We start from the raw sequence: 26,991 nt of genomic DNA, 5'->3' as shown, positions 1-26,991 counted from the left end.
GGAAGGCCAAGCCATAGGCAGAAAAGGGGGGTCCGGAGGGAAGGCAAACCTGTCGGTGGTTTGCAGTAGGTTGCCTGGCTGAGATAATGGCCGTGCAGCCCCAGGGATGTTATGGACTCCACGGCTTCCACAGCAGGAGCTTTGATAACCCTTTCCAGGAGCTATGCCTGTGAATTGTTTCCGTTGGTCTGTGATGAATCATCACACAGAGATGTGAGCCAAATGTCACCACCAGTTTATTTCGTTGTAAATTTGTAATAGGTTGCTGAAGGCAGGAAGTAAAAGATAATCAAATAGAAAATGTGAGTCAGCATTTCCTTGTCTGTTGTCGGTTGATAAATCAGCATATCATAACTGCTTAGCCTAATGAGAACTGCACCTACTGCTTGGGTCAAGGGAGGTGATTCTCCCCCTCTGCTCTGGTGAGACCCCATCTGGAGTACTGTGTCCAGCTGTGGGGCCCCCAACATAAGAAGGACATGGACCTGGTGGAGCGAGTCCAGAGGGGGCCATGAAGATGACCAGAGAGTTGGGGCATCTCTGCTGTGAGGACAGGCTGAAAGAGTTGGGGGTGTTCAGCCTGGAGAAGAGAAGGTCCCAGAGAGACCTTAGAGCCCCTTCCAGTCCATAAAGGGTCCCTACAGGCTGGGAATGGACTCTTTATCAGGGAGTCTAGCGATAGGATGAGGTGTAACGGTTTTAAACTGAAAGAAGGGAGATTTAGGTTAGATATAAGGAAGCAATTTTTTACAGTGAGGGTGGTGAAACCCTGGCCCAAGTTGCCCAGAGAGGTGGTAGATGCCCCATCGCTGGAAACATTCAAGATCAGGCTTGATGAGACTCTGAGCAACCTGATCTAGTTGAAGATGTCCCTGCTTACTGCAGGGGGGTTGGACTAGATGGCCTTTAAAGGTCCCTTCCAACCCAAACTGTTCTATGGATCTATGATTCTGTGATTCTATGATTCTATGATTTTATGAAAATTATTCTATATTAAAGTTACTTATCAAATATAGACCTGGGAGATGCATTATAGGCCTTGATGTTTTCCAGTTTTATACAATGATTTAGTTGAAGTTTTATGAATAGGTATCTGAAGAGAGAAGCAACTATCACAAATCTTGAATTCCAAGGCTATTATGTACTTTTTTAACAAAGACGAAATCAGTCTTTTTGGAAAACCTGCAGCGTGATTTTTCGTCTTGGATTATAAGAATAAATCAAGATTTGTGCATAAAATTAAGTTATACGTGACTTTAAATGAAATTAAAAGAAGAAAGTATTCAGAGTCACCTGCTACCTGGTGTATGATCTATGCAATTCTTTCATTACTGCTACAGACAGAAATTTCTTTGCCAGAAGGCAGAAGTGTTTTTGAGAAGTCGTGTTTAGGCACTGAGTCTTTGCTTTTAAGGGATCTTCTGAGATCTTAAGAAGCAGTTTTACATTCGCTGTGGTATTATCTTTGCTCTTTGCTGTGAAATGTAATAATGCAATCTTGTAGTTTTGCAGTTTTAATTGGCCTTTGAAAACGGTAGTTTTCAAATGGTAATCTACAAGGAGGCTTAAAATCCTACAAAAAATGAAGGCTGCTGATTTAATTATAGTGGTGTATTGCTTGAAGAGTTAACACAAGCTAACTGTTTGTCTAATTCATGGGATTAAGCAATCACAAAATGGCCCCTCTTATGGTTTGCATTTTGCGTGGGAATCATGGATATTTTAAGAGCCACTGAAAGTGGCTACACTGAAATGAACAAGAAAAATCTCTCTTTTCTTTGCCCGTATCTACAACCCCTTTCTATGATATGAAGATCTTCAACAGTGATAGCCAACAAACAGAAACTTTTCCTTGCAATTGCTTCTGCTTCCAAGATGAACTGGTGTGGAACCAACCGAGCGCTGCATGCTGCAAAGGGGACAAAGATTTTTAGAGGTCTAGACAAGATAAACCACAAGAAGTGTGATATCTTTTTTTTTTTCTCCTCCTCAATGAAACTACAGAAGGCTCAGAAATGTTTCATAAATGCGAGAAACAAACACAATTTAGAAAAATACTCCTCAGGTGCACAATATTACTGAGTTGCAATAATCTAATTGTCCAAAGCAGAAAAATGTTGTTTTGTTGGGATGAATGAGAGTTGAATGAAAACTTGGATATTTTTCAGAGCTGAAAAAGACTCATGGCCTCACTTTGTGGCTGACAGAAATAAAAATAGAAAAAAACGTGCTCAGTGAAGCTCCAATAGAGTTCAATTTTCACCTCACTGATAGCTTTAGTGCCTGTAAACATAAAAAACACTCTTTCTGAGTGCAAGAAATAAAAACGATTATATTGTAAATGAATGGGAGATTTTAGAAATTAAATGTGAATTTTGTTTAATTCACATAGCTATTAGAAGGATTCATCCATATGTACACACAGCGCTATCTCCCCACAACTAAAATCTCTTAACAGATGTTATTAGGTAGAATTCAGTTCAAAAAGGGCTTCTCTAAAATAAAGAGTAGGTTGTTAATACCTACAAAAATTCCTCTACGAACACAAATGTAATGGTTATCTGACAAGACAGGAGTTTTCTTAAAAGCATTGCCATCTGTAGTATTTAGCAAGGATAACAGCACAAGAAAAAGCTTTTTTTTTTTTAGGAAATTCTGTCCTTTTTTGTGCTTTGTTTTTTGAGTACTGTTTGTACTCTTTTTAGCATTTCAAGTGGCAAACCTTAACCCAAGCTTATACCTCTTTTTAAGTTATAAAAATGAACTCACTTGTTTTAGTTGTGCGCTATTCATTTTCTGCGGAAGCTGGCAATTTTCAAGTTATTGATTTAAATAGCGGCATTTAAAGGCAGTGCAATTTGCAAACATTTCCAGTAGCTAAGTTAGGACTTGGAAAGAATGTTGCGAGCTATAATGAAAATTCCGGTTTCTCTCACTTCTTATCATGTTGTCACATTCTGCATTCCTGAGGCAGACGGAAAATCATTATGCAGCCTTTGTGATGCAGCCACTGTTTTGCCAGAAGTATAGTGCCATCATTTTAACAGCAGAGCTTTTATACTGTACTATATTCATATTTTTTTTCAGCAAGGATTTACAAACATTCCTACCTGCATATTAGGCCAAGATATAACCCTAACACACAGTTTCCAAACAAAAACAGAATAAAGGACAGGCTGAGGAACAGCTATAAGTACCTGTCTCATGCGAAGAGGAAAAAATAGTCAACACTTGCATCCTGCAAGGTGCTGAGGCACCTCATTTTCTGCTTTGCTTATTTCAGTGGTAGTCAATGGTATACAGAACGGAAACTTGAGAAAGAAGTCTGGTTTTGGCTAGTGCTTATTCCTATTTGATGCAAGAAAGAAAAGCAAATGAGGACCAAAGCTCATTCAGGTGTGCTCACAGTGGAACTTCTTTACAGACCGCTAATTCCATGATCAGTGAGCCCTTGCAAAAGCAGATAGTCCATTCACACTTGATAAACGTGTAATCCGTTTTATCTGGCAAATAACACAAACCTGAAACTGAACTGCCTTTCCTCCCTCTCTACAGTTTCTTTTCATTGCTATGCCTTTGCCCAGGCCGGGTATTTTAAAACTAATGCACCAGACCTGATGACTCTCATGTTTCTCTTATGGTAGGCGGTTACTCAACTTCTGTGATTTCAGAGAAATATTTGCAGGCACGCCGTTGCTGCAGAATCAACCAGGGGGCTCAGCACATGGGTTAGCCCCATGGACGAGAGGAAATGTTGGAAGCTACACTTGAGTTACCCTCTCCTGACGTGAGTGACCCTGGCCCAGTTAGTTGCTGGGTCTTTTGGCGTCATATCTTTTGTTCCATACCTTTGGGGTCAAATCTTTTGTTCCATACCTTTGGGATCATACCTTTTGTTTTGCTGTTTACAGCATAGCACATCAGAACCTTGCTGGGAGAATGTGACTTGCCTTTGAGGTCACAGAAGAGGGAGTTTTGGGAAGGCAGAGAAGGCAGAGAAGTATTTTACTCAATGTACTGCTTCTAAAGAAGCCAATGACAGCGAAAACACAGCCCATGCTCTCAGCCAGCCTACCTAACCCAAATAAAAAGGAACTTTCCATTTGAGTGCCTAGCCTGGTGCTTTGGACAGGAGATGTAAACAAATAAACCTGACTAAATAAACTAAAAAAAAAAAAAAAAAAAAAATAATTCCTTAAATCCCAAGTGAAATAGTGGATTTTGGTCTCAATCTGGAAATTATAGCCTGCTGTATCTGTGATTGTTACTACACTTGGTTGAGGGTGACAGTGGTTCCTAGAAGGGAACGTGCACTGCTATAAATTCGGTGGTGGATCCCATTATATATATGTCTTTCGAGGATGGGCTGCAGAGCCTTGATATCCGAATGAGCTTCAAAATGTGAACAAATGTTAAGAAACTGGGAATGTTTGCTGCCAGTGAATTAACTCATTAGGAAGTATGATCTGTTAAATTGGGTTCAGAGTAAAGAAATAAACTAATTTGCTTAAATCACTGTCAGAGAAAAAATACCCAGAATTTATTAAGTATTTGAACAAATGTAGGCACTGTCTGGAATAGACGGTTTATAAGAGAGTGAAGATAGGTGAACTGGAAAACTTCTTCAAACTGTTCACATGCTAATGCTTTGTTTTGACTTTATTTGTATTCCTTTTGTGACACTTTTCACAAACTCTTTGCTGGATCCAATTGCTATTAAAATACTGCTTTGGGCTAATTTATTTTTTAAGCAAACATTGCAAAACACTTGTGGAAAATTAACAGTGAATTTTACATGCGAGTATTCACACTTAAAGATTTCTATTTAGCAGTATGTTCATCTGTCACGGCATAGAAACAACGCTTCTGCAGATGTGCAGAACAATATTCAGCAAATACTTTAAAAAGGGAAATTGTTTCAGGCAAATAGTGACTTCTTTGACAGAAAATTCAGTTAGAAAAAACGCCTAACGTTATTTCCATAAACACATCCACCAGTTTGAGCGCGTACCTCTAAACCAATGCAGGTGCTTCTTTCACTGGTTGGTTGGCTGACACTCATTTCTCGTAGCCCAATTTAAGTTTTAATGGAGTGGATACTTAAAGTGGATACTTAAAACTGCTTGTACAAAGACTAGCGGCTGCTCATTTCAAGAGGAGCTCAGTCTTTCAGATGGAATATCAAACCTTCCTGCATCTCACTGAATCACGGCAGAGTTTTGGTTTTGAGCTGATCCACAGTGAAAGGTTAGGGGGAAAGCAAGCTCAAGGTCAGGGATATATTAAGTCCTACTTAAGTTAACTTCTTAAGTAGTTATACAAGGACTGTCTGTCTCTGTCGGGGTGCTTCCGGAATTCTCTCCTGCCAGAGTCTCAGTATTCATTCCTACAACGGTGTTAGTCAATAAAGCAGATCAGTTTTGGTATTCAGACAGAAAGAAAGTAGATATAATGACTGGTGATTCCCGTACTGGTCACAACACACAGTGAAAAGCACCATGCATTTGCACCCTCAGCTAAAAGTTACATGGCTCCCTCTCTTGTGCCCAGGAGAAATGGCTCCTGCAAAATTCTTTGAAATACTACTTGACAAATGGCTGACTACATCTGATTGATCCTTTATCCAAACACTAGATAGCATCATGGTAGAGACCAGTGCTGCAGCCTGCCAGCAGCGGTGCGTTTTCGGAGACTATTGTTTCATATAGAGCAAAGTAACATTATTTTTTTTTCAATACACCTGACGAGGGGAAAAACCACCCCAAAAAGAATGAATATAGGAAATTATTACTCTAATTACTCCGCCCCTACCAGACAGAGAAGAAATTAAAAGCGACTAATTAATGCTCTCTATGAGAGAGAAACTTTTCACTGAACTTTTTCACTGAAACAGGTAATGGTAGGTAACCTATCAGATAATTTCTCAGCGTAGGAATTCCTCAGTGCAGCAGTTCCTCAGATTAGAGGAACCTGTCAACCACAGAACACTGAGAGCTCTTCTGTTCACATATGAGAGAAAAGGGTCTCAGGAAAGAGGATGGGAAACCTTGGCAGGCTGGACTGGAGGACTGTGAGGTTCTCCATTTCAAGGAGGTCTGCCTGAGCCTAAAACCAACTACTGGTTGACATTATACACGTAAAATCACTCTTGTGTGACTAAAAGTTATCCTTCAGTGTGGAGACTTGATTCTACTTTGTACATTTAATGTATCTCATCAGGCCTTTCTTGCCCAGGACATTCACTGTAACTTTGAAAAACATGTAATAATTAATGTTTCAACCAGACTATTTTTGTTTCTTCAACCAATAATTAAAGCCAAAGGCCTGTGTGAAAACAACTGCAGGTCCTGGGGAAAACGGTGAGTCTAGCTTCTTTATCTAAAACATGGAGACAAGTTTTTAGATTCGGTTAATAAAACTTTTTTTGCTTTCCACGCACACGGTGTTTACTGAAGGGACAAAGCAAAGCTAATCTCTGGGACTTGGATCGTAAGCGTCTGTCTTCACTGACAGACTGCTTGCGATGTGTCATGCAGCTTTCCTCTCCTTACTTGGCAGAATAACGCGATCCATGTTGGCTACTCCACTGCTGGAGAAACTCCCCTTGTTGACCCCTCTGCTCACCAGCCTCCACCCCTAGATTTGTAAACTAACCCTATCTGTACCCAACGGCTGATCCAAGCCCTCACAGGAGGGGTGGAATGGGATTACCAACTCTTGAAAGCAGATCATCGGTTTTACTGTAGGGGCAAAGTCATTGAACATTTATGGAACATAACTCGAGCCGGTTGTTCAGAAGCTCCAATGTACAAGCCTCAAGAAGACTCTAAAAGGAAAATGGCCATCTGAAACTGAGAAGAGTCCCCCCAAACGAAAACCTTTAGCTGTTTTCTTCTATAAAAAAGGCAACTATGCTCCAGTTCCTACAGCTGTAAACAACATCAGAAATAGTTCAGGCAGACCACTGTATAGAATGAAATCACAGGCCACAAAAATGTCTTATGTTTTATATCCTGAGGGTAACAGCATAAACACAGCAACGCTTTGCAATTATGCAATGCCTTTGAGCTGAGGAGCCCAAAACGTTTTACGAAGGTGGGGAAGAACTGTGCTTTTGAAAGACTTACAAACAGCAGTGGGGAGCCTTCCATGCAGAGCTATGTGAAAAACTGATTATTTTCCTCTATGGTTCTCTGGCTTAAATGAAAAAACAGAACCAAAAAGTCTGTTTGGATCAACAGAAGGATAGTTTTTTATTTTCTCAGTGAAGATGAAGGCTGCAAAAATCTATTTGCTTCACATAAAATAAAATGTTCCATTTCATTTTTGCAAGTTGAAACCCTTTTCTAATATAGTCTTTATTCAAAAAATGTTTTAAAAACATATCAATAATGTTCTATTTTTAGAAATAGACATGATTGACAATTTTGCCTGTTTTTATTTCATTTTGAGGTCTCTTTTGAACTTGATAGAAATTCATTAAATATTGCTGTTCTCCTTTCTAATTGATGTGTGTGCTGCTCTCCTCCCATTTATGTCATTAATAGCTCTACATCCTGAATTTGCACCAGTATCTGGTCCCATTGAGTAATGATTGATGTAACAATTCAATCTGAAAGCAGTGTCATGATGACTGAAATACACTTAATTGCACCGCGAGCAAGCCAAGCTTGCAGGGGATGGATGGAGTTTCAAGGCAAGCAATAACTCTAGTTATTAAGAAGCTGTGAGTAATGCTGATACTAAAGGCTATCCATATTGAGGATCATTCTTAATGTAAAATGAAGTATCTGAAATAATCCTTGTTAATCTTCTTAAAGTCTGATACAATTAAATTAAACAAGATATGAGAGAAAAAAAAAGCCATGAAAAATTTGACTGAATTGTGTTTCATTAACATTCTGAAATTTCCAGGTTTTTTTACACTAGCTGTAGAGTAGATGGGAAACCGGAAAAAAAAAAAAAAAAAAAAAGAAAAAGAAGAAGAAGAAGAAAAAGAAAAAGGGAAAATAAACTCTTTGGTTCTTCAGCTTCCAGGAAAGCATTGCTGTTGGCCTAGAAAAGCCTCAAGCACGTAAGCGTGACCATTGTTCTTCTATTGTACTCTGGGAGTACGGCATGTGCCCAGCTGTAGCTGTAGCTCTCTCCACTTATAGAAACTTTAATGACAGAGGCTCTGGAAATGCGTATGGCCTCTAACATTTGTGAGCTAAAGTTCTTAACTTTAGCTAAGTCTCTCCTAATTCTAAACAAACTGATATCAACTCAGATATCATCAACCAACTTGCTTTTGATGGCTTATGCTCAAGTGCAGTATTTGACCATATAGTGTTGTCCTCGAGTTATCCCCTCCAGACTTGAGCTTTGGAACAATTAAAGACATTACTGTTAGGGAATAAATCACAGCTTTTACATGAGGCCTAGTGCCAGCCGTAAGACACGAGGAGTTTATTCTGGCCAGAAATTATAGCTAAGGGCTTGGAAGTAGTGAGTATTAAATACAGGAAAGAGCACGAAGGACGGAGAAAGGAAAGACCCTTAACGAAGGAGTCATCTGAAACAGGGAAAGCTTTCTACTTTGGCTGTCGGTAATATGTGGACTAACACATGTGCAAATCTAACTATACACACAGACACACACTGTATTTGTACCCTGATTGGATTTTCAGATGTGTATGGAGATCTCCTCAAAACCTTTCTCCAAACCGAGCATCTTTTAGTGCGCAAGGAGGAAGCCACAAAAAATACAGGCCTGTGATACAAGGAGCAAATTTCTCAGACATTCTTGCAAAAAACTTTCTTGCCATCTAAATGTCATCTAACGACTCAAACAACCACAGCCACTGAATGCTATCAGCTGTTCTTATTTCTTCAGAGACTGATGATTTGAAGACAGAAGGTTTTCTGTAGTGTATCTGACTTCCCTTGTCTACCCACATCTAAAAAACGAAGACACAGATAAAATTATTTTCTTTTTAGCTTGAAGAATCCCTATAAGATTTGGATTTGGGTCACAGGTATTGCAAGGTTGTTTTCATTGTGCAGATTGTTTTTCTCATTATAAAGTTTTGATATGAGAGCAATCTGATTTTTCTTTTTCCTCAGGCTGGTTAGTAAGTCTCTTTTCTGAGAATTCATCTCTGTGAACCATACTGGAGAATTTATTGTGACTACATATATAAATATGAAAGATCAGAATATGTTTCGTTACTAATATTCGTGTTTCAGAGAGCAGATCCATTCAAGATGCACTGCTTCACTATTCTCTTTTGCAGGAAAGTATAACGTGTTTGTGGTTAAATATCCTCAGAAGATTCCTCCTCTTCTTTTTTTATGGCTTTGTTTCATATTTCCCACAGCCATGAAAGACCACACAAATAAAATATTCCTGTAAAAATGAATAACACAGTATCACAGAAATTATCTTAGTTCATTTGAGCACAGAACGGTTGTCAAACATGGTATTCATTTTTAACGTGAGGTATTTATTGTCTCATTCTCTCTTGTCTTCAAGAAGAAAATGAGATGATGATTAAAGAGGAAATGCCAGTAACAGTTTGTATCGCTCTGTGTGGAACCAAAGTTATTCTGTAATCCAGGAGTAAAAATGTAGTTATTTACTTAAGAAATAAAGAGTCTCTCCACTGAACTAATACTGCTCAGTGAATTATAGAGAAGGATAAATACTGTAAAAAGGTCCCAGGTATATTCACACATTTTTGAAAAGCACCATAGCTGTGATCACATTCTTTTTATATCCTGTTTCCAAAAATACTCCAGCAACAGTGTTTTCTGGCAGGAACATGTATAAAAATCGCCAAATGTTAGCATGACTATTACAGAATGTGTGTGGAAAGAAAATTTTAATTTCATTTTGCAAGCTTTTGTCTATAAAATACATTTCCTGGACTCAATAAAGTACTTAGGCAGAGGCTTAAGTCAAATTATTTTCAAAATGTATGCTAACATATTCTCTTCTGGAGTTGAGAACTAACTTGAAAGTATGATATTACTCTAAAGTTTAATTCATTTATTAGAAAGGTCAATTCTATATCTGTAGATAAAACCCAAACACAGACAGTACTGTAGGGGAAGGGATAAAACATGGAAACTAGGTGTCTTCCTTTTGTCTTCCACGCAGAATTAATTTAATTCTGAAAGAAGTCTAAGTTTCATAATGGATTTGTAAACAAGCCACAAGTTAAGATTTTTTAAATAGAAATTGCTCAGTAGTTAAGTTTAAAAAACACAATTTTTGGTGTGTTCAGGATCTGTGAGCAGGCAAAAAAAATCCTAACAGTTATTTATGATGAATTTTTTCATCTAATAGCAAATTATCCACTTATAAGGAACAGAGGATTTTTATCGATTAATAACTGTTGGTAATTTTTTCTGTATTGTGTTTTTCAAATAGAACCTGTACTACTAATGTTTTTAAAAGGTATGTGGAATTAACTCCAAGGTTTTCTTCTTTGGTAGTGATGAGTTAAATTTCTGTTTAAGGGCAACTGCTGTCTTGTTTAAATTCCTGATTAACCACATTCATTTTTTTGATATTTCTGGCATTTTTATTACTGTGGGTTTTTTCTGCTTTAAACAAAATTACTCTGATTGTTAGCAGATTCGCTCTGGTGATGGCCGGGGGTGACTAGGACCAACTCAGGCCAAAGCTGCAAGTACATAACATAACTCATTTGAGGCCTTCTCAGCACCTGCTCAAGTCACTAGTTCAGTCAATACCTGTTGAAGTCAACAGAAAATCTTCAAATCAACTTTGGCTATATCCCTGAGAAAGGAGAATCTGTATTTTTCTGGGAATCGTGACTGCTTTGAGGACTGAAATAGTCAGTGGGAGAGATATCTGTGAGTTCCTTGTTGTCTGAAGTCACCACATTCTTTAACTGAGACTCATTTCCCTGATAAGTTCATTACTTTTCTTGGTAGGTCATTCCATTTTTATCACAAACAAACAGTATTTTAAAATATTTTCTAAAAGTCATAGAAGTGACTAAATTAGCTATTCATTAACGTTCTGTTATAGAGTCCGTGTTTGTATCAGACTTACCTCAGTTCTTATATTCTGGAAAAAAATAAACACATTGATTTCTACAGTGTGACAGAAATGGTGACCCTCTCAGGGATACTAAGTGCAGTAATTCCCAGGCTTTCTTGTTATAGTTAGGTGTGGGTACCATACAGACTTCTGTTTGTTGCTGATCCCCCTCCTTCCCTCCCTTTCTCCCTCCCTTTCTCCCTCCCTTTCTCCCTCCCTTTCTCCCTCCCTCCCTTCCTTCCTCCCTTCCTTCCTCCCTTCCTTCCTTCCTTCCTTCCTTCCTTCCTTCCTTCCTTCCTTCCTTCCTTCCTTCCTTCCTTCCTTCCTTCCTCCCTCCCTCCCTCCCTCCCTCCCTTCCACCTTCTTCATTTAAGAGGAAAAAATGTAGACATTTTTTCTTATCATTTTTGTGCAACAGTAACAGTAATTGTTTGACAACCTTCTATATTTTTTTTTGATACTGATTGATATGATATTGCTCCTGTGAAAGCAAGGATCTGCAGATCTCAAAAACTGAAGGACTTATTTTAAAATAACCAGCAATAAATCTCTAGTGTTTAGTTAACCATCAAAGTAAGGAAAACACAGGGCAGGCTTTTTAAAGCAAAGCAAGTACACTTGCCATGGCCTTTGGGATATTTTCCCATGATTTGCTCGTACTGGAATTTTCAAGTAGAAATTCAAAAGCTGAGAATATCTTATTTCCTGCTACTCAGAGTGGAATAAAAGCTTCCCATGTAAGCATTCGCAGTAAGCAGAAATATCTATAGCTCTGTAGAGTTGCTACCACGTTCTAGAGTTCCACACTGTTATGTTTTTTCAGACCTCTTTTTTATGTTTTAGATTCTGAACAGTCCTAGATGGTTTCAGCCATCATGTAATTTAACACTGAGTCATTCCCCATTCCTACAAGAAACCTTCCCTTATGCATGATTATATATTGTGAAAATGGATAGGCTAATTTTGCAACATGAATTTTCTGTGGTAGCTGTTCTGCTACTATTTTAGTCTGTTTTTAATGATATACTCACTGCACCAGCCCTTTTATATACAATTACAATTTTGAAAAGTGACTAACTTTGGCTTAAATTATATACATTAACCCAGACTCTCTCCTGTGGAAGAGCGTGCACGGACCTTTTTGTGAGTTTTTAGACCTAAACAAAAATGTTTGGAAGAACGTGCCACACTACAGGTATTACCATTAGGTAGAGGTGGAAATGAGTGGGCTCTGACAGTTTCTCAACAGTCAAAGGTTTCTTTTGCCTTTGCTCACTTGTTTTTGTTTCTAAGCAAACGTGCAGCCGAACAGAATGGAGCTACTTTGGATTTATATAAGACAAGTTGCGGGTGCAGAAGGTCCATTTGCCCCACAGTAGCCAAGAGTCCACTTTTATTTCTGCACACCTAAATAAAAAATAGATTTTGCTGTTGCTGCCAAAATGAACAAACTTAAAAATAAAACTCAATTTAACCTCTGCCTTGTTTTTGCTTTGTATCCCTCAACTCCAAGTAGAGGGAGAACTGACACTTGGTAGCCAACTTTTGCTTGCTCAGAAAAATGGAAGGTTAAATCGCCAGAGATTGAAAAATACTGACCCAGCCATTTAAGCTGAAAGAGAAAAAATGTATTAAATGGGATAAAAGATACTGTACAACACCCAACTTAAAGATGCAATGAGAAGGATAAAGTCCCTTATTCTTAAATTTGTCAATAGGTCAACACAAAAGCTGCTACGCGTTGAGAAGCAATAACTGAAGGAAAGAGAGGAGGAGAGGCAGACAAGGGAAGCACAAAAAGCTTCTGCGCTGGAACTTCTTTTCTTTCTACAAAGGAACAGCTTTGGATCGTCCCCATGTGGAGGATGATAGAGATAAGAAGCTCTCTGGTGGTAAGCATCTGGGATGGGAGGGAAGATCATAGGATGTTGTGGGATTCTCTTTGTTTCTTGCTTTAACTGTGTATGTCTCCGCTGTTTTTTTGAAGCTTTTCCAAACCCCAAGGCTTCTGAGGTTCTTGCATCACTCATTTTAACTTTTTTTTTTTTTTTTTTAATGTAACAATGTCAGAGCAATGTGTCTATGTGTTAACACAGGGGAATATCAGTGTTGGGCCTCTAATTAGATTCATATTCATATTCATATTGACATTTTAAAAAGTCCCCAGCACAAATGAGTTACAGTAATGATTACTTCCCTCCTGATGGGAAAAGATAGCAGTTGTTGCTCTGTGTACTAGTCCTGAGCCAAGGATATCCATAGATTCGAGTTTGATTGAAGCTCAAATAGATTGTGACATAATGAACTTGATTCATCGGTGCCGCCTTGAACAAACCAAGGCTCCCCCGCTAAGTTTCAGATTGTGTCTTGGGAGATCCGTGGAAACTCACTGCGTGTGTGGTGCTGGTGTCTGAAACTGAGTTCCAGTCTACAAACCGAAGTCTTTAGTACCAGAAGACGCTGTACATTACTGGAGAATGACCAAGTAAATATTGGAGTGCTGCCATGTAAGTCAAGAGAGAGAGAGAAGCATGTTAACAGAGACAATTTGCTGCAGGGAACTACTTGGGAATGGTTTAAGGGGTGGGAGGAAAGAGTTTAGGGCACAAGGGAACAAACCCAAACATGCCTTATATTTATTCAGCACTCTGTAGGCCATACTCCAGTGGCCTTACCTTTAATGTTGAACATTTAATTTTTTTTGTAGACAAACAAGGGCTGAGTAAATCTTCCATTTTCAAGGTCTCTGCTCATCCCACTCATCGTGTATTCTTTGATCAGTGGGAAACTGAAGTAAAGGCAATGCTTCAGGGCCTGATCCAGAAAGCTAGATAATTTTATTTACATGAAAAGTATTAGACAAATGTACGCTAACGGGTAGGGGCTGTACATGGTCATATTTGAAAGATAACTTAGGAAGTGTTAACTTGCCTGTATGTGAAGGCTGTTCAGGCAACTCTTTTTGCTAACTTTGAGGTAAAAGAAACCAGTAAAATAGCAAACTAATTATCAGCGTGGGTGGGGAAGGAATCATACATTTGACATCTGATTTATAGGCAATTGGTACAGCAATTTTTTGAAAACTGTGTTGATAAATATTATTTACTTTTGGTATCTTTGATGCTTTTAGTGATTTCTATGCAGAGCGCAGGATTTGAAATCAGAATTCAAAATCCAGTGATTTTTTACACTTGCTTCCATGAGAAATCAGGTCTTTCTCCGCCAGTTGGTCTGACTTGCTGTCTGTTAAAACGGCAGTTACTGAAAAATGTGTTTTTTTACCCACTGGGACTTAAAAAGGGCTGTAATTTCTCAAAAAGCCTAATTAAGTGTGAAATTTTGAAATATGTTAGAGTATTCCTCCAACTTAATTTTGTATTGAGATGTGCATGCGTAATATAATATGTCTTCATAAAGTTTAAACAAAGGTTGATAGATTAAATACAAAAGTAGTTTAGAATGTCTCATCAATCATGAAAAAAACATGGCAAAATCTTGCTAGTTTAGATTATTACACCGAAGTTTTGTACAAGACTTCACTTGTGTAGACAATTATGTTCATAAAAGCTGCTTTTACTTGGATTGCGATGAACAAAATGTTCACAATATTAAGGCACTTCAGTGGTCACTGAGGAAGTCAAATGTTTGAGTTCAGTTTAGGAACACATTTCTATGGCTTGTGCTTTATATATAACGACCCCAGCTGTTCTTCCTCTCTGTTTTTTACTGGCTTGCCTGCATTTTCAATGACCCTACCATATACCAGGAGGTGCTTTTTCACCTGTAGAAGTTGGTTTCACTGTCTAAAGACTATAATTGCTTTGTTTATGTCTGGAGTAACACAGGTAAGATCCAGTGCTGCAACTTCTTCAGGATACAGCTTGCTTTTTTTTTTTTTTTTTTTTTTTAGTATCAGTAGCTGCAAGTTATTCTAAGTTATAACTTGCACCATTTTTTTACACTATCGCGGCCTATTACATCCCCACCGAGCGTGGCTGTAATAACCGGTCATTTGCCGCATACAGTGACATGACTGACTAAATATCGAAATGATCTTTCAAGATTTAAGGCTATCTGCGATGAAACTATAAACTGTATAAACTCACAGGAATTATGCGTGCCTGCAAATGAATATGTTTTACAAGTGCGTGGGTCATAATGGGTGATAGGAAATATCAAAAGATTAATAAAATGTTGTAAATGAAATGCAAGATAAAATGCGGCAGATCTGACATTTGCCATGCCTTCTTGTTGGTGAGTTTTTTTTCCTGCAGTTTTTCTACTTTTTTCAGTCTTCTCTGTCAATTACGCTAATTTTTATGTTACCATTTTACACCCTTATTTGTAATTTGGCTGAATTTGGCAGAAGATGCAAAACATAGATACCTTGACATTTTTGTTTGGAAATCCTGAATCTTGGCAAAAACTGTAGTCATTTGCTTATTCACTGTCATCATTACAGTAAATACATCTCTGGTATGGCTCACTGAAATATTTTAAACGCTTCTTTTTTTTCTCTGGTAGGCATTTCCAAATACAATTTGTAAGAAACGCTTGGTATAGTCAACAGTGGCATTTCACCACTTTAACAATATTTTTTGATTTTTTTTTTCATCAATAGCACTATTGACATTCTTTGCTGAAAAGTGGCCAACGTTCCTTCGTCCGGACCTTTACCAATATCCCAGTGGAGCCTAGAATGAGGAACGTTTTGACAACTAGACACAAATAAGTTTCAGGATTCCAAAGCTGTATTTTATCTTGGCAGGTGCCCTGATTAGTTTCATCAGAAAATGCTTTCAGTCATGTGAGTGAGGAAGAAGAACGTGACTCTGGACTACACAAGGCTTTTGGATTTTTGGTTGGGTTGGGTTGGGTTTTTTCCCCACTTTGTTAGGCTTGGGACTTACTTTGGGACTTACACAAACTGATTTGGTAAAATGCCTTGATATTTCTGGATTTTTAGGAGGAATACACACAAACAGCTACCAAAAGCAACTTTTTTGTTCTAATAAATACTTTACTTTGCTTAATCTGTAACCTAGAGGGGAATACCATTCAGTGGGTTGTCAGAGTTCACATGATTCTGTATGTAATTACCTTGGTATTATAATTGCCCTCTGTAACTGCCTATGCTGGAAATGATGTAAGTTTCTGACCAGGGGGGATGTTTTTACATTATTGCGTTATTCATGTTTAAAGCAAGTTGGTGAGGAGTATAATTGGAAAGAGAGAAAACAAGGTATTTAGATTAAAGCCCTTTATAGTAAAAGAATTTGGCTTTGGAAGATAAGTTTGGGGTTTTTTTTTGTGTGGCAGAATTGTTTTGAGGCAGATTAATATATACCCTATCCTATGGAATCATTATTTCTGCTCAGAAAAAAATTAATATTATAATAATTGAGAGGATTTGGGAAAAAGTCTTGACCTTCCGAACACTTCTTGAAAATAACGTGTTTTGGAACAACACACATGTCGTTGTGAGAGCCTCCAAATTTATGTACTACATTGCAAAATAGCAACAATTTAGGGAATGAGATTATAACACTAATCAGCATGCCATGCAGTTAAATGTGGTTTCAATATGCTTGTGGCCTGGTTTCTGCTGCTTCTCTGAAGGAGGGGAATCTACTTCTTCAAATTTCAGAGGAAAGGTCATAAAATTTGTAAGATTAGAAATCTAGCAAATTCTACACATCTGCACCACCAGAACTCCCTGTTTTCATTACTTTCAAGTAAGCATACAATTTAAATTAACAGTTATTCTGACTTTTCGTCACCTTTTCTATTAAAGTTCACACAGTGAATCAAAAAACCCTTCTAAATGATCAAGAAATGTTTCAATAAGCAATAGCTAGCTGTTGTACAGCAAATTAGTATGTTGATTCTCATTTGAAACCGTATCATCGTGTATTTTCCCCTGTTGTGCCCTGAATTATTTGTACCTCATTCAACTTTTGTCAGTTAATTCTAAAAACCATCTTTCAAATTCTGAAAGAAATCAATCATTTGCTGCAATTAAACTTAAACATTTAAACTTAAACGTTTAAACTTGACACTTTATACTTAAACACTGCATCCTGAGAGTTTAAGTTTTGGGGTTTTTTTAATTCTTATTTACCACCTTCCTGGTGTTTCACGTTTTTTTATAAGCAGAAACATCTACTCATTCTCTCAATTATTTAAAGTTAAATGCTGATGACTGTAAAAAAATGGATACAGTACCCTAACCACAATAAGACAGAGATATATTTAAAGTTAATTAAAGGTAGAACACATTTTTGAAGTTTATGTCTCTATGAAGGATATACCCCATTACCTGCTTTAGCTGTTACAGCAAAGAAATCAAGAATTGAGGGGAAAAGGGAGGATATGTTTCTTTACAAATTAATGGTCATATTTTAAGTGCTGTATAATCTTTTGCAATAATGATGATATTCCTCTCGTTTATGCATCAAATATTTATACTAAAATAAAGGTGCTCATATGATTTCCCCTGCATGTCCACAAAGAGGTCTCAATTATCTTTACTAAGGTAATTTATTCTTACAAAAGTTTCTTTTATGACTTGACTGTGAACAGCTGCTAGTATGAGCTTATACGGAGTACTTGATCTCTGTGAAGTAATTAGGATTGGTCAGAATTATGCTTTGGACATGTACAAAATAATCACAAGCTCTCTGAGTCTTTCAAGAAGAGGTAGTAGTTTAGTTAAAAAAAAATATTGTGGAATTTTATAATAGTTTTAATGCTTTGTGACTTGGCTACACTGGCTTAGCCCACAGCATCATTCCTGAATATATTAAGCTACTGAAAGATTTAATGACTGAGTGAAGATTTTAGATTAAATTGTATTTTATCACATTCATGTGTGTAATTGTGTGAGCATGCACAGCCTCGGTTGCAAAGAAGAGCTGAAAACCATGGCTGAGTCATCAAATGCCTTTGTATCAGGACTGGCAAGGGGTTTTGAGAAGAGCAGTGTCCTATTCCACATGAGGATATCAAATGCGTTGTTTTTTATTTCTGTCTTTCTCTCCAATTTGTATTGCCTCTTGCATCTTGTAAAGTCATTAGCAAAGCCATCCCAAATTGATCATGAGTCACAGAATCACAGAATGGTCGGGGTTGGAAGGGCCCTCTGGAGATCACCCAGTCCAACCCCCTGCCAGAGCAGGGTCACCCAGAGCACGTCGCACAGGAACGCGTCCAGGCGGGTTTGGAATGTCAGAAACGCCTCTAATTCAAAATGGGAAAACAGTTTCTTTCTAAGTAAAAATAAGAAAATTCGACAGCTTTTTTTAAAGAGGACTAGCTTTAACTTGTGCAGCAGCCTTTGTAAACTGGTTCCATACCCGAATCTCCCAGATTGAGAACAGTGTCCACCACCTGCACTAGCTGTTGACATAAAACAACAACATGCTCCTGCTTGGTCTGAGCTGCAAAATGCACGCTCAAGTTCTTGCCTGGCTTATTTAGTTACTTCCATAGATATGATCTTTGGAGGAAAACTCATCTTTGGTTTTACTTGTGAACATACACTACCAGTAACGTGAATACTTGAACTGTGAACTTAAGCCCAGCTTCTTTTTGGACCAAGAGGGTGGAGATCTTGGGATCCAGTGGCAAGTCTCTGCTTCTTGTGAATGATTGCATTCACTCTGTACCCAGAGTAAATATGAATAGCCTCTGAGCCACTCTCATTTATGCCTGATAGCCTCCATTTGTGACAGATAATACACCACTAAAGAATTCCAGGAGAAGATCGCCCACCGGATGTCTTTTTTCCCAGCCTGTGATGCACTGCATATGGCAGTGTAGTTTGGTAGAGGCATTGGAAGGAATTGCACTTGATCCACTGCTGCTAATTTCTGTCTCTCATACACTGCTTATGAGGTATGAAAGAACAAAAAATAGATTAAAATCTGGCCTTGTCTGTCTTTTTTTTATTTTTCCTGGTAATAGTTCTTGTGAAAAGAATTCACTTATGAACACCTGAATGTTCGTCAAGTGAATGGGGAATGAATACAAAAATAGGCTGAGCATGACTGAAAGCAAATTGAAACAGCCACAGACATAGTTTTGGTGTTATTCTCCTAATTCGACACTTGTTCATATGCTTATTGAGAAACTGATGAAAACGGAATGCTCTCAGCAAGTTTCTCGGCAGAGGTTCCAGCATTCACTTTAGGACATTCAGTAATTCTCCCTAAAAAAGAAAACCAAGCAAATATGCTCGTGATGGTTTTTCATCATTCATGAAAAGAAAAACTAATCATTAAAATATTTGCTTGATGTTTTATTCATGAGTTAAATGTTATAAATTGGTTGCTGTAATAATACAGTTATATACCTTTCTGTTCGGTTCCAACTGTTTCTTCTATTTATAGTCATAAAAGATAAAGTCTAACGACGCAAATAGGGATGAGTGATTAGCATAATGGCTGTACCGATCAAACTGTTTCTTCAGAAATTTCCTCTCTTCACTTTCAATAAGTATAATTATTTTTTATTCAAAGAAAATTGCAGCAGCAGCAAGTGCATCCCTTTGGTGACTTTTGCATTTTGTTTCAAGTGAAACGCCTGGCGATAGGCAATGTTGCTCCCCTTTGCTCTTCCTTATTAAATACAAGTGGGTTTTCACACTGGTAATATTTCGTGGTCATTCAAATGATAATCTTTAAGTAGTTTCGAAAAAGAAAGCTTTGGACTAAAATTTTATTTTCATGTATAACATAAAACTTCATTTTCACAATGAAGTCTTATGATTAATAGACAACAAAGCTTTTACTTTAGCCTGAAGCGTTTTTAGCTTTTGAGAATGGATTAAAAAAAATGAGTTTATTAAAATAGAAAGACAGTTAAAAATTACATTTTTTTCATAAATAGTTTGTGAAACAAAAACAACGGACAGTTCCCAATTTTTTTCCTTGTATTCACTTACATGGTCAAAATTCACTGTCTGCTTAAACTGGTGGAATCTGAATCCATTCCTATTTGTAAATAAAATGAGGAAATAAGGACGAAGCCGATATTCCTCCTAAACCATTTTTTAATCCTGACAACTGGTGAAATACAATTCAAGAAAAAAAAAGTCTGAAAAAATAATTTGTTAGTGTGGATTTCACTTCCTCATTGTTACATAGGGCCACCTCACTGCCTGATTTGCTGCATTCAAAATAATGCTGATGGCATTCAAAAATGAGAGTACCAGAGAGAAAGTGACTTATTATTTCCACTGTGGCTTAATTAGGAGGAAAGGCTTTTGATTCCTACAGTTTGCTTTTAATAACCCCCTTGTTGGTAGAGTACTGAAAGTAAGTTACAATGTAATTTTTGCCTGTATCAGTCACAAATAAGCTAACCAAAAAAATGTGGTGAGGGGGAGGTAGGCATTCGTAACAGAATATAAAAAGGAGGATGAAGTCCTTTTTGAGGCAGACTTCCTTATCTTATAAAATTAATTCAAGCGGGTTCCAGATCCTGCAGAATCAGATCTATAGAGCCCTTAATGCGGGCCCAATATTAACTTTATACTAAGTCATGCCTTATGTTATATGAGCTTCTTTTAAGTGAATGAAATTGCTTTCATGTGAACGTACAATTTGCCAAAAGCAGGAGTTTCAATATCTGGTTCTAAAATCTGGCAGTTTATCCTTTTACCCTAAAGCCTTATGGGTTGGAACAAACTAGCATCTGGTCTTTGCAAATCAGTCTATGAAGCAGATTATAAAATTTTGAATAAAGCATTTCTGCAAAAGAGTTCTTTTTTCTTTTTGTTTTTGTTTTTGTTTTTTTTTCAAAGGTAAAGTGTTCATGATCGCCTTTGAGTGCCTGAATCTCAGATGAAGACAAATCCTCTTGGATGAGTGAGTTGGCAGCAAACTTCTTCACGACATAGTTTCTCTTTTGCCCTCCATTTTTGTAATTTAATCTGGCTTAAGTTCAAGTATCTCCTCCATTTAGCTACCGTGAGTATCCTGTCTTTGCAGGTTAGGAAAGTGGTTTGTGTTCTTCTGCCAAACAGCATGAACAATCAGAGCGAGCAGGAATGTTGCCATCCATCTAATGCTTATATTCCAAAATAGTAGGAAGATTTCCCAGGATATTAGCTGCTCCTAGCTGAGTTGTGAATGAAATTCATAATCAGTTCAGCCCTTCAGTTTTCAGAAAACCTGTATTAATTTTTCTGTAATTTTAAACGAAAAGCATAGTGTAGTAGTATTGACTGGGGCTCCATAAGACTTTCTTTTTGCTAAAGATTCTTCTTATACAACAAGAATCTCCATTTAAACGGGTAATTTTAAATGCCTATGTGATTAAACAGTGTCTACTGTGTCAATATAGTACAATGGCCAAGGCGGAGAGATGCAGAAGACCTAGATGTTCTTCTTAGCTTAGGCTTGGGCCCACAGGGTGTCTTTGGGCTATTTATTTTTCCTCTCTGAGTCAGCTTTCTCACCTACTGGAATTTATGAAGTGTCCTTCTTTTGTGAAATCGTTGGTAATCTACAAGGGAAAGGTATTATGTAAATGACAATTACCTAGTTACAATGTTATTCAATGGTTCGAAGTCGCAGAACCGCATTTCAGACTTCATATTTGTAGCCCAGCTCCTATCAAACTGCTGTTCAATTTCCAATCGCACGTACAAGATAGGTGATCTGGAGGTATTTCTCATAAACCACAAACACGTCTGATGAAATACGCTGCAGTATTTCTCACGCTGGCTGTGTTTTGAAATGGCGTTTCCCAATGGAGACCACACAAAATCATGGTGAGTGAAACAGGAAAAAGGGGAATAATACCCTGATGAATCAGAACCTGTACGGATTCTCCTTCATGATGGAAAGCCTTTAGAACTCCTCATGTTTTCTGGGCTAGTCATTGAAGGAAAACTTAGTTGCTTTAATGGTGTCTTTATTTTCTTAGTAAAAACTTGGTATCTGTAATTATGTTTGTGTATAAATATACACACGCGTGCGTATCTTGATGACATATTGATGCTGAGCGTTTTCATTTTTGTAGGCGTTTCCTTAATATCACAGTTATCTTTCAGGTAATAAGCACAAAAAACGATGAGTTTTCCTTCAGACAGTAGAGTACAAACTCCTACGGTGGAATCCAGTCAGCAGGTTGTAGTTCTTAAAAGCTCTGGGCTCTGGGCAGTGCTACCTCTCTGCTTATTCGTCGAGTTGCACGCATCTTTTTTTTTTTCTTGGTTTTTTTTGGGAGATGGGAGAACGAGCTTTTTTTTGTTTATTTGTTTGATTTTTTTTGTGTGTGTGTGTACCTTCTTGAATGTCTTGGTGTCTATCAGCGATCAAAGTGCCCTTAGCTCTCTAACTCTGTTAGAGGAGATGTGGAGGGTCTTCATACTACTTACTTACACGCTGAACGCTGAACACTATTTACAGCACTGCCAAGCAAAAGACACACCCTTTGAAATTTTGCAGAGGAGGCTTAGCACAGGCATGCAGAAGTCTGCTCATCAGTTCTGTCTGGAATGGTATGTGAGAGGAGGTTGCCTTTGGTTGCCTTTGAAACAGGCTAATAAGCTATTATTAGCTTTTCTTGTGAGAGGTCATAACGGGGAAAAAAAAAAGAAAGGGGGGTTATTAAGTGCTTTGGCACTGATTTCAATGCAGGGAGAATTACATGTAGCTAGGTCATCGTATTGCTGGAAGGGCATTCAAGAGGTTATCCAGTCAGTGTCTGTCCACCTACTGCAGGGCAGGGTCAATTATATTTAGGCAGAGTCTGAAAGACGTCTGTGCAGCCTAGTTTTAAACACCTCCAGTGCTGGAAATGCCACAACTTCCCCAAAAGATGTGACCCAGACTTTACCTTACTGCCCTGTTATTAACACGGTTTTGTTAATATCTTGTTCATTGTAATTTAAGATGATTGCTGTTTTTCATATTCACACAAATATGATATTAGGTTAATTCCTTCCCCTTTCCTGAAGTGTTTATTTAGGTGAATACTTATTTTGTTTCTTTTACCCCCGTATCCCTGTTTTTCCCCTTCAAACTAAACTCGTCCATCTCTTTATTCAAGATTCTGTAATAAATCATGCTTTAAAACCCTCTCATATTTGTACCTCTCCTCTGGATTCCCTTCCTGTCATCTTTCTTGAAATATATTGCCTCAAGCTGGACACAAAGTACTTCCATTTTGTCCTTACCAGTGCCGTCTACATCGAAAGATTATTGCGTTTGTCTTTTGTTTATATGTGACAATCCAAGGTTTCGTTGGCTGATTGCAAAAGCATGACTCCATTGACTTATGTTCTGCTGCTTATTAAGATAACTACTGTATCCATCTCTCAGAGTGATTTCCTACCCAATTATTTCAGACCATGTATTTATGTAGATGACTATCTGTCCTTTAGTAAGTTCTCCTTCTCTCTGTTAAATAGCATCCAATTATTTTTCAGGATGTATCTCCAATTTGTCAAGTTCAGTTCTGTCTTTCAACGTATTTGTAATCCTAATTTCATGACTTCACCACCCAGTCTCTTAATGAAAATAAGGAATAGGTATGAGGACACAGATATATGAGGAATAGAGCTCTGCAAAAATCCGTTTGCCGTCGAGGTCAGAGGGAACCATTGAGAAACCCTCCTCGAACCTTGTTTTCCTCAGTTCTACACCTACAACATTCATCTAGATCATGATTCTACAGATCGCTTATGAGAACGTTATAGGTAAAAAGCCACAAAATATATGACATCTGCTGATTTTCATTTTTGCACAGTGCAAGTTTTTCTGTTGTAAAGTAAACTCTTATTGTTTTGACCTGATTTATTCTTTATAAATTCCTGTTGACTGTTCATTTATCTCTTTTTTCCCTGTATTTACTAAAAAGAATTTGTTTGGTTTTTTTTTCCAGATTATTTTGTGTAATTTGAAGTTAAGATTACAACTCAATAATTCCTCACATCTTCCTTTCCTTCTCTTTTAAAGTACAGGACAATTTTTTTTTTGCCATCCTTCTCAATTTCTCAAAGATCTGCAGTTTCATTAGTCAGTTCCTTAAGATACCAAGTGCATTAGGCTAAAATGATTGGGAATAATTCAAATTATCTAAACACTCTTTTATTTATTCCTTCCTCATCCAAGCCAAGGTTTTGGTCTTTTGTGCCTGGTATTATTTATCATTGTCATGTTATCAAACCTGATATTTTCAGTAAAAAACAAACAAACAAACAAAAGTTCTTTTTTGCTCAAACCAAGCCTTTCCATATGCTACCACGTGCCACTAATGTTCTTACAAACGAATTTGTTTTGATTCTTCACCTCTCTAGTCAGTTACACCTCTCGCGTGGTTTTACTTTTCTGATTTTGTCCATGCTTACTTTTGTCTTCATCCTTAATGATCTAACCTGGCTTCTACTTTCTGCTAACTTCCTTCTTGTGTCTGAGGACCAAAAAGAGCTCATGGCTCAGCTCATTTCCCAATACGCTCGTTTTTCCTCCGCAGTGGGACGGCTTATAGTTGTTTCCTAAATGATGTTTTGCTGATTTATCCCACACCTCCCCAAGCTGGACTCCCAACTTTTTAATTTGTCAAAATCCGCCTGCCTAAGCCACTGGTTATTGTTTTGCTACTATTCTCTCCTGTTTCAAGGAGTTATTTTTTACACCACTATCTCCTAAATCATCTTTCTTCTGAATATTTAACGGCTTTCATTTTACCAGTTAAGAATAAAATCTCAAATGACCTTCCTGGTACATTTGCTTTTTTTTTTTTTTTCCCCCTGTAAATCAGACAAAAGAAGAGTTTACACAAACTTGAAAAAAAGTAATTGTACTGTTCTGGGTTCCTTCCCTAACTGCTGTCTGAGTAGTTAGTATCCCCCATTTCCCCAGTCCTGCCTTCTGCATAATTCTGACTGCTGATCACAAAAACCCTCCACCCACTTCTTCATATTGAAGGTTTATAGCATAAATGTTCCTTTCCTCCACTGTCACTACCCAGAGCTTCTTCATCAGCTCTGTTTCTTTCTACAGTTTTAGTGTATTGCCACATGTTACAAATTTTCACCGTGTTCTGCTAAAGGTGGGAACTGACCATATTAGAAATTAAAGCTCAGTTAAAGAGAAGGTTTTGAAGGAAAGAAAATAATCTTTTTCAATGTAGTTTAATGTCTTTGGGGTTTTTTTCTGAGTTGCATGTCTTATCTTGAATCTTACTCTTTTATAATCTTCCTTATGAACAGCGTGCCTTTTTAAGTAAATGTGCTTTTTATTCTTTCTGTAATACATCTAAGGAAAAATATTTATTAATTTGACCATGAAGTCTTAATGGGCTAAATGCATCTGTTAAGTGCTCCACTTAGCTCTTGTTCCTTTGAAGAGAATTTTGAATTTTATTTCTTGTTGCTGTACTCACCATTCAGTTTGATGTTCTGTCATTTGTCAAATGGAATAACATTCAAAAACCCCAGCAGTTTTCATTATTATATCATTTAAAATATCCAGGTAAAAACTAATAAATGTCATAATAACTCACATGAAGTAAATAGCTCAGATGTTTACTTCTAAGAAAACAGAAAGATTATTTAGTTCTTTAGGTAACCGATATCTTCTATCTGTACAAAGACAAAGTTGAAAGGAGGAGCAAAATTTCCATGCAATTGGTATTGAAAAAACACATCACCAAAAAGCCTAAAATGGCATTATTTGTTGAAAAAGCTGTGCTTTTCCTAAACCCTATGAACTGGAGAAGCCTAAGGCAAAATATATCAAAACAAAATGAGAGTTAACTGCATCATTTTTCAAACCGAATGTCTTCATGAGATCTATTTAGGAATTAGAGTGGCAATAATTTTAGTGGAGTAAGTGCATATGGTTCATGGAATATTGTTGTTCTATTCTTTTATTCTATAAAGTACTAGATTGACAGCCATGGAAACTAAATTTTATTTACAGAGTAGGTGTGACAGCCTGCATTTTCTCACCATTTGTTTAAAAAATATTTTCAGATTTTAATAAAGCTCCCAACAGTCCTAACAATAATCATCTTCAGTTTCTATACGTTATATATGCATTATCCATAAACATCCCCAGTTCTTACATAAAACCTATAGATCTATTGATTCCGCACTCCACTGGACCTGTTTGCCGGTCTGTGTGCCTGAATTCACACTGCTTTCAGCCCCTGTGCTTTGTGATGATTACTTTAATTGGTGCCTGAAGTCGTTAGCTTTTTGCATGGCTACCGCTGGCAGCATGCAGAGTGGTGCAGAGCTTATATTTGCTTTTTTTGGAGGTGCAGACATTATCATTTCCTGATTGTCTGTCTAGAGAAACAAGAGAAGAGTTGGGGCACAGGGATGGCACTGACCCAGCAGCTTTTATCTAACTAAGGTCTGGGATCAGGGGAATACCGGCTGTTTTGTGTTTAGGGGAGGTCACGGGTAGTTACTGAAAGTCCTCATTCAGCTCGGTAGAGGCTTGACCTCATTGCGCGTCCTCCTGTTGGAGCAGCTGATGTGATATGTATGAGACCGTGATGGAGGGAAAGGGGCTGAGAGGTGTTTTATCCTCACAGGTACTGCTCTATCAGGGTCAGATTTCCTTGATGCAGCAATTGCTAAAGCTGTTTACCACTCTTTTTGATATTAGGGAATGACACAAGAAGTCGAGCTGTCTTCATGTTGTTGTGTGGGAGTAAAAAGGTTTCTTCTGCTTATTTTACCCCCGCTGTGTGTAAACATAAGCAACTCAACTGCAGACGCTCCAGTGTATACAGGGCATAAGAGATGAAGTTAACAACATGTTTTTGGGAAATATGAGAACCCTGTGTGACCTATTTGACATAGAGAGGTGCCTGCACGTGCACACAGTTTAAATATCCCTTCTTTTGCAGAAGTGAGTGTTGCGTATTATTTCCAGATCTGGAGATAGGATAGGAAAACGATCAGTTCAAAC

This window comes from Chroicocephalus ridibundus, chromosome 5 (genome assembly GCF_963924245.1).
Source record: "Chroicocephalus ridibundus chromosome 5, bChrRid1.1, whole genome shotgun sequence".
NCBI lineage: Eukaryota > Metazoa > Chordata > Aves > Charadriiformes > Laridae > Chroicocephalus > Chroicocephalus ridibundus.
Note: the sequence above shows the minus strand (reverse complement) of the source record.